The following is an 11,671-nucleotide window of genomic DNA, read 5'->3' as shown; positions in this document are numbered from 1 at the left end:
ATCAAACTCCTTATTTGCAAAATATAAAATAAAAGAACTCATTCATTTATACTCATCCAATACACACAGTAAAAAAGTCAAACTTGAAGTGAACTACTACACAAAAAAGCGATCCAGAAAGCTCTATATGTTCTGTGAGAAGCTTCACTGAGGCACGAGCATTGAATAACAGAGATGAAATGGGGGAAGTTGCACATGTACAGGATAAAATAACAGAAATACCTTAAAGCTTTATGTCACAGTGGCCAGTATGGGGATCGAACCCATGACCTTGGCGTTATTAGCACCACGTTCTAACCATCTGAGCTAACCGGCCATTTTCAGGATTTATTATTCATACATTTCAGGTGATATTATCATATAGCAAGCTGGAGTTGGACTTGTCACAACAGTGTCTGTTTCTCCAGCAAGGATTCAAGGCCTTTCTTTCTCAATTCCATCTTCCTGATTGAAACGGATCCAAATTACAGGCAGATTAAGGAAGCAGATTAAAGGTGTATTCTTTTTGAAGGAGCCACCAAACCGCGCCTTTGAAACAGGCGTGAGTCATCTGAAGTTGGAGCTGAGATTATTATTTATACAAGAAATGTATCAAAATAGTAAAAGTAGTTTACCTGCAAAGTTTCAATGTTCAGCACCGATCGAAGCCTTTGAATCACATTGACCTTTGAAACATCACGTACCACAACATGAACATTGTGTTCATCACTGAGAGTCTATTCCTGAAATAGATGGTGACTCAGCTATGTTTGTAATATATGTTATTTGGTCTTTGTCTCTCGCTCAACACACGCACAAATCAAGCTCATGCGCTAAATATATGGAGCATAAACAAATGGATCAATGAGAGACATTGGTGTTTACAGACGACACAGTTGATCTTTCATTGGACTCAACAATGAACTACAGGTGGTCAGAGGCATGAGAGCGTGGCCATGTGTTTCCAGTGTTTTGAGCAGCTCTGTGGTCACCTGCTTCATGCTTCAGACTGCTGAGCTGCCTCTTGTGATTCTCTGCAATGGGCCACCAGGAGAGTCAGATGTCAGATGTGGCAGTGAAATGAGGGGTGAAAGGGGATTATAGTAACAGCTGAAAGATTAATCTCAAAGAAGACAAAAAAATGCTGACACCTCATCGGTTAACTTCGATGTGCTTCCAGGGTTGGAACACAAATCTGCACCCACTGAGCCACTTGTGCATCAGTTTGAACCCTCTGACACAGATTGATATGTGTGTCGTGGAGATTGGCATCATCTCTGGAACAGTGAGTGCAATCTTGTATTTTAATTGCAAGCTGATCACATCCTTGGGTGGACTGGAACCACCAACCCTGGTTGGGTTGGTGAGTCACGCTGCAACCAAGCCTCGTTGGCGCAGTTGGCAGCGCGTCAGTCTCGTAATCTGAAGGTGGTGAGTCTAACAAGGCGCACTGTCTTTTTGAAAAGTGATATGGATTTCCATCCCATTCATTTACGTTCAACTGTTTTGTGGGACAAGCTTTGCAACATGACTCCTCGCACGACCTTTATTTATGGTATGTTTCTACAGAGCGATATGTGTCCATTTTCCCCTCTTCCTGTACATCACGACAGTTTTGGATGATGTTTGCAACCGAGAACAGCACAATGTGGCATGGATGACTGCAGAACACGGGAAAATTCTCTTTTGTGTTCTGATCACTCATATGTGTGCAAAACAGTTCACTGACGACAGAAGACGGTCACCAGTTCACAGATGTTAATGAAACGATGGTTCAGAGGATTGTCTTGAACTGCTGGTTTGTTGAAATGCTGAACAACACTATGAGTTAAAGGTTGATGTGGAAGAATACACCTCCTTCTCTGGTTCAGTGTCAGTAGTTCACTCATGTTTCTCTTCAGATCGTATATATATCTTTCGCCTTTTACTAAAGATTTCCGTGGAGAGCAACAACATGAGCTTATACTAATTTTTCACACTCTGCTCTTGGAGGGCTTCTTATTGTGTTCAATGTAACTCGTCACGTCAATAACTTTGGATCACAAGTGCAGAGTTGTTATTCCCAAGATGTGTATCGATGAAGCAGCAGAGTGTGTTGTCTAACTTCAACTGAGCCATCACTCCATTTCCATGGTTTTCAGAACATGTTTTCCTGCTCTCAAAGTGTCTCTCTTTTTGTAGAGATCCTCATTCTCATGTCTCTGTGACGTAATTGGTCAGCACGTTTGGCTGTTTCATCCCATTGAGACCTATGTGTTGGTCGTCCGCGTCCAGCCTTAATGGGACATTTGTGGTGTTGACAGTTGAGGCACAAATATTCTGCCATCCATGGTTAGATGGCAAAAACAATTGGCAAAGCCTGAGAATTGAACCCAGGTCAACTGCTTGGAAGGAAGCTACAGTTTACACAAGAACACCATTGCACAGATTCCTGTCAATGAACATTCACTGTCACAAAAAGAAATCGAAAATAGCGGATGAACAAACATGCGGTGAGATGAGGTTTTTGGCCGACTCAGTTCGGCCCCTCAGCTTCTCTATTTTTTTAAGTCCATGTCAGCTCAAGATATGTATCTACTCAGTTCCACTCTGTACATAAATTGATGCATCAGCCAAAATATAGCAGTGTGAGTGTTATGAATGTGGGTTGGAATACTTGAGCTTCATTTTCTAAATGTTGTGATGTCTGCCCTGCTCGCCCCTCTCTGTCGCTCTTTTGCCTATTTTGGATTCCTACTGACTCAGAAGTCCAAAAGATTGTAGAATGTCCTTCATTCATTTCCTTCAGTTCTTCATTAAATTTTTTCATCATGATTTGTAATTGTGCCAAAATCGCTGACTCACCTGCAAAGCATATCGTGAGTACTTTGAACTAATTTCACCAGTTAAATCTGCCAAAACACAAAACTCTGTGACCTTCTCTGTGACCTTCTTCATTCCTAACCTTCTCCCTGAGTTTTTGACTGCATCCCAACCTGTAATGCTTGGTGGAAAGGCATGTAGTAGTGGATGGACTCACCAAGCTGTGACTAGCCAAACTGCAAACATGGAGCCTGAAGTAGTTACAGCTCTACACCTGTTGTAGAAAGCTGGTGAAGTGAAAAGTTTGTGTTGGTTTTGGATGAATCTGGTTCGATTCTGGAACATCAGGCGTAATTTTCCAGTGTCTCGTCTGGGTAGATCATCTGAAAAGATGATCTGAAATATTGAAGCACAGTATCACAAACTTTACTCTTGTTTTGTGACAGCTTTACACTTCCAAATCCTAGCTACAGTTAATGATGTGATCACCCTTTTCCTAAACTTCCTCATTTATTCCAGGTACGTCCCATATGGTGTCGTTGTTTGGCCCCTGGTATGGGAACCACATCGGGACGCTCCAATCGATCAGTCACCATGATCATGATCAAGCCATAAACCCCTTTGGGTGGACCCCTGTCCCATAGGTTGTCGTTTTCCTGGTTCTTGCCCAGGACAACCAGCGTTGACTATTAGCTTGGAGCTTCTGACCTTGTGCTGGCACTTTGACTTAACATGTGTAATCCGTGCTTTTGACAACAACTTTTGAATGCAAAACACTGAGACAAGATTTCAGCATCAGAGCGATTCACTGTCACCATTGGTATTTATGTACAACTGTTTTGGGACACAAGCTTTTCAACACGACTAAGTGATGCGAGCCATGTGACAACACAATGTCCATGCGATCGGTTCAATGAGGTTTGTGACAAAGAAGTGGAAGACCGTGTTGGTCAATTCAAAGATGAAATGGTGGAACCTTTTGCTCTCATTCTCTTTATTCATTTCAGAAAACTACCATCATTATGGTTTGTTGATGTTGTTCAAAGACAGATTGTTGTCATTACTCACCTGTTCCAAACCTCCGTTAACTCGAGAGAAGGCATAAATCCCGCTACGTTTCACACGCCAAACGAGCACTGTAACATTCAGTTGATATCTTTGTTGTCGAACCTGTGTCAGTCTAAATAAACACGTCAACTTATCAACCACTGCCTCAGACAGCTGGTGTCAGTGTAACCAGTGAGAAGATCTTTAGTTCGGGTCTGATAGCAGTGTACTATCTATTTCAGATTTATGAAACTTCTGAAATCGGATGACATCCATCACATCACACATCATACAATATTTATGAGCATCAAAAACAAAAAAATAATAAGATTTTTGTTTTCCAGTGACATAAAGTGCTGCTCCAAAGAAGGGACAGAGATATGTTTTCTCCATGGAAGCTTTTAAACCACAAATAAATTGTCCTGATATTTAAACAGTTTGGTTTGTCTTGGAAAGAAACAAATGCAGATATATGTATGAATGTATATATCTATATATCTTGTGCTGGCCAGCTTTATAAAATTAGTTCTGAGGAGCTCTTCTGTTTGTGAGGAGAGTATCAAGCATTGGTGCTCAAGCTGATCTGAACTTGTCCTCCGCGACCATCTGAAGATATCTTCCTTTTAAATGCAGTCTAAAGTCCAATGTTCATCTACGAGGGAGATGCAAACATGTTGAACAGACGATGGATGGCAACTAGTCAGAAGTTCGGATCACCTGTATCACATGTGTCTCCTTCATCGTTGCTGCAGCGTCTCAGGACCCCGCCTCCCCAGTAGAGCACTGGTAACCAGTGTTGGGCAAGTTACTTTAAATCAGTAACTTAGTTACAGCTAGTTAGTTACCTCGTTGAAAAGTAACTTTGTTACTTAAGTTACTCATTACTTTCAAAGTAACTAGTAAAAACAAAATCATCTTAGAACAGTCACGGTCATCGGCCTGGGTTGGGAACCAGCAACACTGGGACAGAGTTATCCTTATTTGTGTGGCCTGCAGCAGTGCCAGAGATTGAATTAAAAAAAAAAAAACATCTGCTGCCATCGCTCTTAAGTACGGGTGGACGTACTCATGCAGGTCCACTATACTAACAAGGATCCTGTTAGCAGTGTTTAGATCTCTGTTCACATCTCTGTCAAAAGAGTTTTGTGGTACATTCTTTTTCTATTTCAGGAATATTTTATCTGACTGTCCATTGTGTGGGGACAAGGGTGGGAATATTCTTTAAAAACACCTGGGAAATTATAAGATCCAGAGAAATAATCCCAGGAAGAGTTTTATTGGTGGAATGTTTTGACTGGAACAAGAAAGTGAGAATCATGAATGTGTACACTCCTCCAGACTCTGCCTAGTTCAATGTCATAATGCCATCAGAAGTTCCCCTATTGAGCAGGTATCAAGATAACGGTTGCTAACATGGAGGTAATGTCGTCTCCTAAAACCAACAAGTCACGTCTTCCAATCTCCTTGAGGGACCTAACGATGAAAGTGACCTGGTTCAAGGAAGTTGAGCAAAATGAGCAGTTTGTCGCCACGAGTTACAAAACACAGCTGATATCAGGTTTGTCATGTGCTCACCACAAACATCGGCTAAGACAGAGGAACACACACATTGCATCAGGTTACACACGTGACTCTTGCCTAGGAGCCTGGATAGCTCAGTCGGTAGAGCATCAGACTTTTAATCTGAGGCTCAAGTCCCTGTTCAGGCGATGCTTTGTGTCTGGCCAAGTTGGCTGTTTCACTGGTTGTGTGTTGGTGTAGGTTGCAAACGGACTTGGTTCAGGCTCTGATACGTTAAAAAAAAGTATCAGAACTTGAAAATATCAAACTATAGCAGAAAGGCTCTTGCTAATGAATTCAGTATTAAATCTACCGTTCTGAAAATTTTTCTGAGTTATCAACATTTTTTTTTTTGTTTTCGTTCCGAAACCCAAATGCGTTTTCTGCACTGTTCACACACTGATCAGATTAGCTTCAAAACATGTACATTTCACATGCCACTGTAGCAGAAGGGATCTATCAAGTAGGTGCAGCACGAATTCAGCCTGTCTGAAGTGGTTTCAAAGAGTTATCAACTTTATTATGTTTATCGGTCTAAAAAACACCTTCTCTCAGGCTGAAAACGCATTTTCGGCACTGTTCACTCACTCATCAGAATAGCCTCAGAACATGAAAATGTCACCAGCAACCATAGGAGAAACACTGTTTCTAGTATATACAACACTAAACCTACATTTCTGAACTGTCTTTAGAGGGTAATCAACAATTGTATTTTTGCCAGTCCGAAACCCACTTTCTTTTTTGCTGAAATCACTATATTATTATTATATTATATTCTGAACTGTTCACTCACTGCTCAAGGATGCCTGAGAACATGAAAATTTAACCTGACTTCACAGCAGAAGCCGTCATTCTAGTAGCTGCAGAACTATTTCAACCTCTCTGAAGTGGTTTCAGAGAGTTATCAACATTTTTATGTTGGTCTGAAAACCACAGTGCCTCGGGCTGAAAATGCGTTTTCTGCACTGTTCACTCACTGCTTAGAAGGGGGACTCAGAACGTGAAAATTTCACCTGCAATTATCGGAAAAACGCTCTTTCTAGTATATTCAACACTAAACCTCTACGAATAGGGCGCTGTGACTGGCCTACAAGCTGTCAAACCGTTCCACATTCCCTGCTTCCAAGCCATGGGATGAGTTTGACGAGAGCCAGGCGCTGCTATGAGGTGGATCCGGAGACTTTGGTCCCAGAGATGGCTGAATTCCATGTGGTGGAGTCAGGCAGGTTCCCACTTGTCACCCCCGCTACATGGCATCAGCCGCCCATCGCATCGAAGTTGAGCTCTCTCTCCACCGCCAGCTCAAGAATCATCCCACTTCACTGACGACGAGCTGGCGTTGGATGGCGAGACTACTCACAGGGTACGACAGCATGTTGTCTGCCCACAACTGGAAGAAATCCAGACTATTCCCGGCCCAGTTCTGAAACTCCACTGGCACTAGGACCACACATGGTCAGGTACGGCGCTTACTACAAGGTGGAGGGTTTGGATTTGCGGCGCAGCGTTCCCTCTCACTTAGCCATCATGCACGATGCCCTCGCCCCTGGAGCTTGACCTACCCCCTGAGGAGTGACTACCCGCTGACAGAGCCACCATCACGCAGTAGAATGGTGTCTACGTTGTCGGCAACCAGCTCATAGCGCTTGAGAACATCATCGCGCTCCTTATGAGCTCTGTGGACAGGCTCATCCATCGCAGAACCTCTCTTACTCCACCAGAGATTTTGGAGATTCAACAGTCCGTCGGCGTGGTCTTCTGCTCGCGGCGCCTCCTCCACACACAGCCGCTGCCCGGGGGAAATACCGTCACTGGTCTAAGGGGCGGTTTGAGCCCAGCCGTGGGGATCATAGCCATTCTGATCATCGCTGCTCCTCTTGGAGAGACCGGTCGGCTGCGCTCACCTCTGCTCCCTCCAAAAGCGTAGGAAGCACTTTGTATCTAAAAGTATGCATCTAAACCAAAGTCTAACTTGAAAAAAAATAAAAAAATAAGATGCATTACTTTGGTATCTGGCCTGTTTCTTTTCTGCCCAAAATTACGGTTTATCACCGGCCACGTTTTCTTACGGTTCCAGTCAGTGCGATTTGTTTTTGCTTGAGATCGTCTCAGGAGTCCGAGCAGTATAGTAACGGTCTCTCTGCTTCTTTATCCCTGACGTCAGAACTGTCCCTGGGGAAGTTTCTGGAGCTAAGAAATGATGTTTTTCCTCAGCTTTGACACAATAAGAAGCATAGGCGTCAAATAACTCTTGCCCTTCTCTCAACAGATCCCAGTTCCAGCCAAAAGTCAGGAGAGTTTCAATTCTATTTATTTCTCAGACTCGCCACGTTCCAGCAGGGGTCGCCACAGGACCGCCAATGCCACCTCTTCAGAGGATCACACAGTAGGCGCAGCGTGCCAGACCTGCTCTGTTCTCAGCTCCCTCACGCGATGTCTGATGCGATGTCGGTCTGTGATTCTGTTCTCTGCAGCCCTCCAAACCTCTCAGAGGCAGGTAGGACATCGTCATCTACGGAGTCATCTCTTTCTGAGGATGATTGGGCTGGTCCCTCGGGGTCCATCTCAGGAGAATTGCAGTGTCAGATCAAGGTACACTGCAGCCCGAGTTCATCACACAAGTCATCACAAGTTTGGGGGCCTTACTTCCTCTGACGGCTCACCTAACAAATGCGAGTCTGTTTTTGAAGATCCAGCGGGACAGAAATTTCCGAGAGGAGTGGGGGCTGAGCACCGACGGCCCTTTCGACCAAGACCCGACCCGGAGGGCGGGTCCTCTCCTGTGCTCAGGGCGCCTGTCTTGACAGAGTATCTTCCGAACTGAAAGAGCCTGTGTCCTCACCTGCCCATATGGATCGAGAAGATACTCAGTCATTGACACGCCCTTCAGTTTCACAGTCAACCCCCGAGGTTCTGCGACACCACGTGGACCTGGGTGAACTCAGAGAACCAGCGGTCATTTCTGATGGAGGAGGCACGCTCTCCTGTCAAAGGAAGTAATCGAGCTCGTGCCTCGGGCTGAAAATGCGTTTTCTGCACTGTTCACTCACTGCTTAGAAGGGGGACTCAGAACGTGAAAATTTCACCTGCAATTATCGGAAAAACGCTCTTTCTAGTATATTCAACACTAAACCTCTACGAATAGGGCGCTGTGACTGGCCTACAAGCTGTCAAACCGTTCCACATTCCCTGCTTCCAAGCCATGGGATGAGTTTGACGAGAGCCAGGCGCTGCTATGAGGTGGATCCGGAGACTTTGGTCCCAGAGATGGCTGAATTCCATGTGGTGGAGTCAGGCAGGTTCCCACTTGTCACCCCCGCTACATGGCATCAGCCGCCCATCGCATCGAAGTTGAGCTCTCTCTCCACCGCCAGCTCAAGAATCATCCCACTTCACTGACGACGAGCTGGCGTTGGATGGCGAGACTACTCACAGGGTACGACAGCATGTTGTCTGCCCACAACTGGAAGAAATCCAGACTATTCCCGGCCCAGTTCTGAAACTCCACTGGCACTAGGACCACACATGGTCAGGTACGGCGCTTACTACAAGGTGGAGGGTTTGGATTTGCGGCGCAGCGTTCCCTCTCACTTAGCCATCATGCACGATGCCCTCGCCCCTGGAGCATGACCTACCCCCTGAGGAGTGACTACCCGCTGACAGAGCCACCATCACGCAGTAGAATGGTGTCTACGTTGTCGGCAACCAGCTCATAGCGCTTGAGAACATCATCGCGCTCCTTATGAGCTCTGTGGACAGGCTCATCCATCGCAGAACCTCTCTTACTCCACCAGAGATTTTGGAGATTCAACAGTCCGTCGGCGTGGTCTTCTGCTCGCGGCGCCTCCTCCACACACAGCCGCTGCCCGGGGGAAATACCGTCACTGGTCTAAGGGGCGGTTTGAGCCCAGCCGTGGGGATCATAGCCATTCTGATCATCGCTGCTCCTCTTGGAGAGACCGGTCGGCTGCGCTCACCTCTGCTCCCTCCAAAAGCGTAGGAAGCACTTTGTATCTAAAAGTATGCATCTAAACCAAAGTCTAACTTGAAAAAAAATAAAAAAATAAGATGCATTACTTTGGTATCTGGCCTGTTTCTTTTCTGCCCAAAATTACGGTTTATCACCGGCCACGTTTTCTTACGGTTCCAGTCAGTGCGATTTGTTTTTGCTTGAGATCGTCTCAGGAGTCCGAGCAGTATAGTAACGGTCTCTCTGCTTCTTTATCCCTGACGTCAGAACTGTCCCTGGGGAAGTTTCTGGAGCTAAGAAATGATGTTTTTCCTCAGCTTTGACACAATAAGAAGCATAGGCGTCAAATAACTCTTGCCCTTCTCTCAACAGATCCCAGTTCCAGCCAAAAGTCAGGAGAGTTTCAATTCTATTTATTTCTCAGACTCGCCACGTTCCAGCAGGGGTCGCCACAGGACCGCCAATGCCACCTCTTCAGAGGATCACACAGTAGGCGCAGCGTGCCGGACCTGCTCTGTTCTCAGCTCCCTCACGCGATGTCTGATGCGATGTCGGTCTGTGATTCTGTTCTCTGCAGCCCTCCAAACCTCTCAGAGGCAGGTAGGACATCGTCATCTACGGAGTCATCTCTTTCTGAGGATGATTGGGCTGGTCCCTCGGGGTCCATCTCAGGAGAATTGCAGTGTCAGATCAAGGTACACTGCAGCCCGAGTTCATCACACAAGTCATCACAAGTTTGGGGGCCTTACTTCCTCTGACGGCTCACCTAACAAATGCGAGTCTGTTTTTGAAGATCCAGCGGGACAGAAATTTCCGAGAGGAGTGGGGGCTGAGCACCGACGGCCCTTTCGACCAGGACCCGACCCGGAGGGCGGGTCCTCTCCTGTGCTCAGGGCGCCTGTCTTGACAGAGTATCTTCCGAACTGAAAGAGCCTGTGTCCTCACCTGCCCATATGGATCGAGAAGATACTCAGTCATTGACACGCCCTTCAGTTTCACAGTCAACCCCCGAGGTTCTGCGACACCACGTGGACCTGGGTGAACTCAGAGAACCAGCGGTCATTTCTGATGGAGGAGGCACGCTCTCCTGTCAAAGGAAGTAATCGAGCTCGTGCCAAAGCGATCCACCTACACTGGGTTTTACTCTCGGTACTTTCTGGAACCCAAGAAGACAGGAGAGTGGACACCTGTTCTGGACCTCAGTCTCCTCAACCAATTCATGACCAGACAGCGGTTCTGGACTACCTGGAGACTCCTGGAGTGAGTCAGAGTGTGAGAGTGGAAGACCTCCATAGATTTTGCAGACGCCTACTTCCACAACACGGTTTGGCCGAGTCATACAAAGTTTCTCCAGTTTGGGCTAGAGGGTCAGGTGTATCTACACAACTCTGTAGTGCCTCACACCTTCGCCAAGTGCGTGGAGGCGGGGCTAGAACCACTAAGGAGACAGGGTCTGCGGATTCTGACAGTGTCTTGGATTCTTGGACCACTGGTTGTTTCTAGCCAGGTCCAAACAGGAATCATGAGCGCACACCAGCTTGGTGTTGGAGCACATCGTGCAATAGAGATTCAGCGTAAGCCTGTCCCTGAGTCCCTGAAAACTCAGGTTCGGCGTGCGATCATTGTGACCCTGGTGTGCCCCAGTGCCTCTGGTTTCCAGAACTAGTGCAACTTGTGAAGGGCGAGTTTTGGGACTTGCACCTGGTCCAAGCAGGAGGAGCCCTGAAGTCACCACCCCCGCACCTACGTGCCCTGTCTGTCCACCCTGACTGTATTTGTTTTCGTATTGATGGTTCCCCAGTCACCATCCGTCCCAATCCAGCCATCCAACCCGAAGTTAACTCTTCCTCCCACACATCAGTTCATCATCAGTTCATGCATCAACTCCACATGAGGATGCATCACAGGCTCTCCTACACACTCTGTGGCCATTGAGGGCACTGGATTGCTACTTACAAAGGGTGAAATGTTTTAGATGGTCAGAGAGTCTCCTTATCTGCTATGGCGGCTGCCAGCACGGGGTAGCACTCTCTACTCAGGCTGCACTGGAGGGCACTCAGACACACTCTCCCTGTTGCATGGCTTCCTCCACCGCCCTGTCGCTTGGAGTACCGATGGAAGATAAATGTTCCACAGCGTCATGGACTTTGGTCTCCACCTTTGCCAGAGCTTATCTTGTGGAGGCGTCAGCGAACTCCATGGCCCATTCGTGGATCATGGAGGTCTGATCAGGTGCATGCTCTTCAGTTACAATCCTTCACCTTCTTATGAATTCCATGGGAGCTTGATGCTGATATCACAGATCCAATCATA

The 11,671-nt window shown here is 46.5% G+C and overlaps 2 non-coding genes across 2 annotated transcripts; one reads left to right on the top strand and one right to left on the bottom strand.

The window, feature by feature from the left end:
• Positions 1 to 242: 242 nt before the first annotated feature.
• trnai-aau (transfer RNA isoleucine (anticodon AAU)) lies at positions 243 to 316 on the bottom strand. The gene has a single exon. It is a non-coding gene; the product is annotated as a tRNA-Ile (tRNA).
• Positions 317 to 1,861: 1,545 nt separating this feature from the next.
• On the top strand, positions 1,862 to 1,974 carry LOC128765411 (U5 spliceosomal RNA). The gene has a single exon (XR_008415886.1). It is a non-coding gene; the product is annotated as a U5 spliceosomal RNA (small nuclear RNA).
• The last annotated feature ends 9,697 nt before the right edge of the window (positions 1,975 to 11,671 follow it).

The sequence above is a fragment of the Synchiropus splendidus genome, chromosome 9, assembly GCF_027744825.2.
Source record: "Synchiropus splendidus isolate RoL2022-P1 chromosome 9, RoL_Sspl_1.0, whole genome shotgun sequence".
Taxonomy (NCBI): domain Eukaryota; kingdom Metazoa; phylum Chordata; class Actinopteri; order Syngnathiformes; family Callionymidae; genus Synchiropus; species Synchiropus splendidus.
This window is presented reverse-complemented; position numbering and strand designations above follow the sequence as displayed.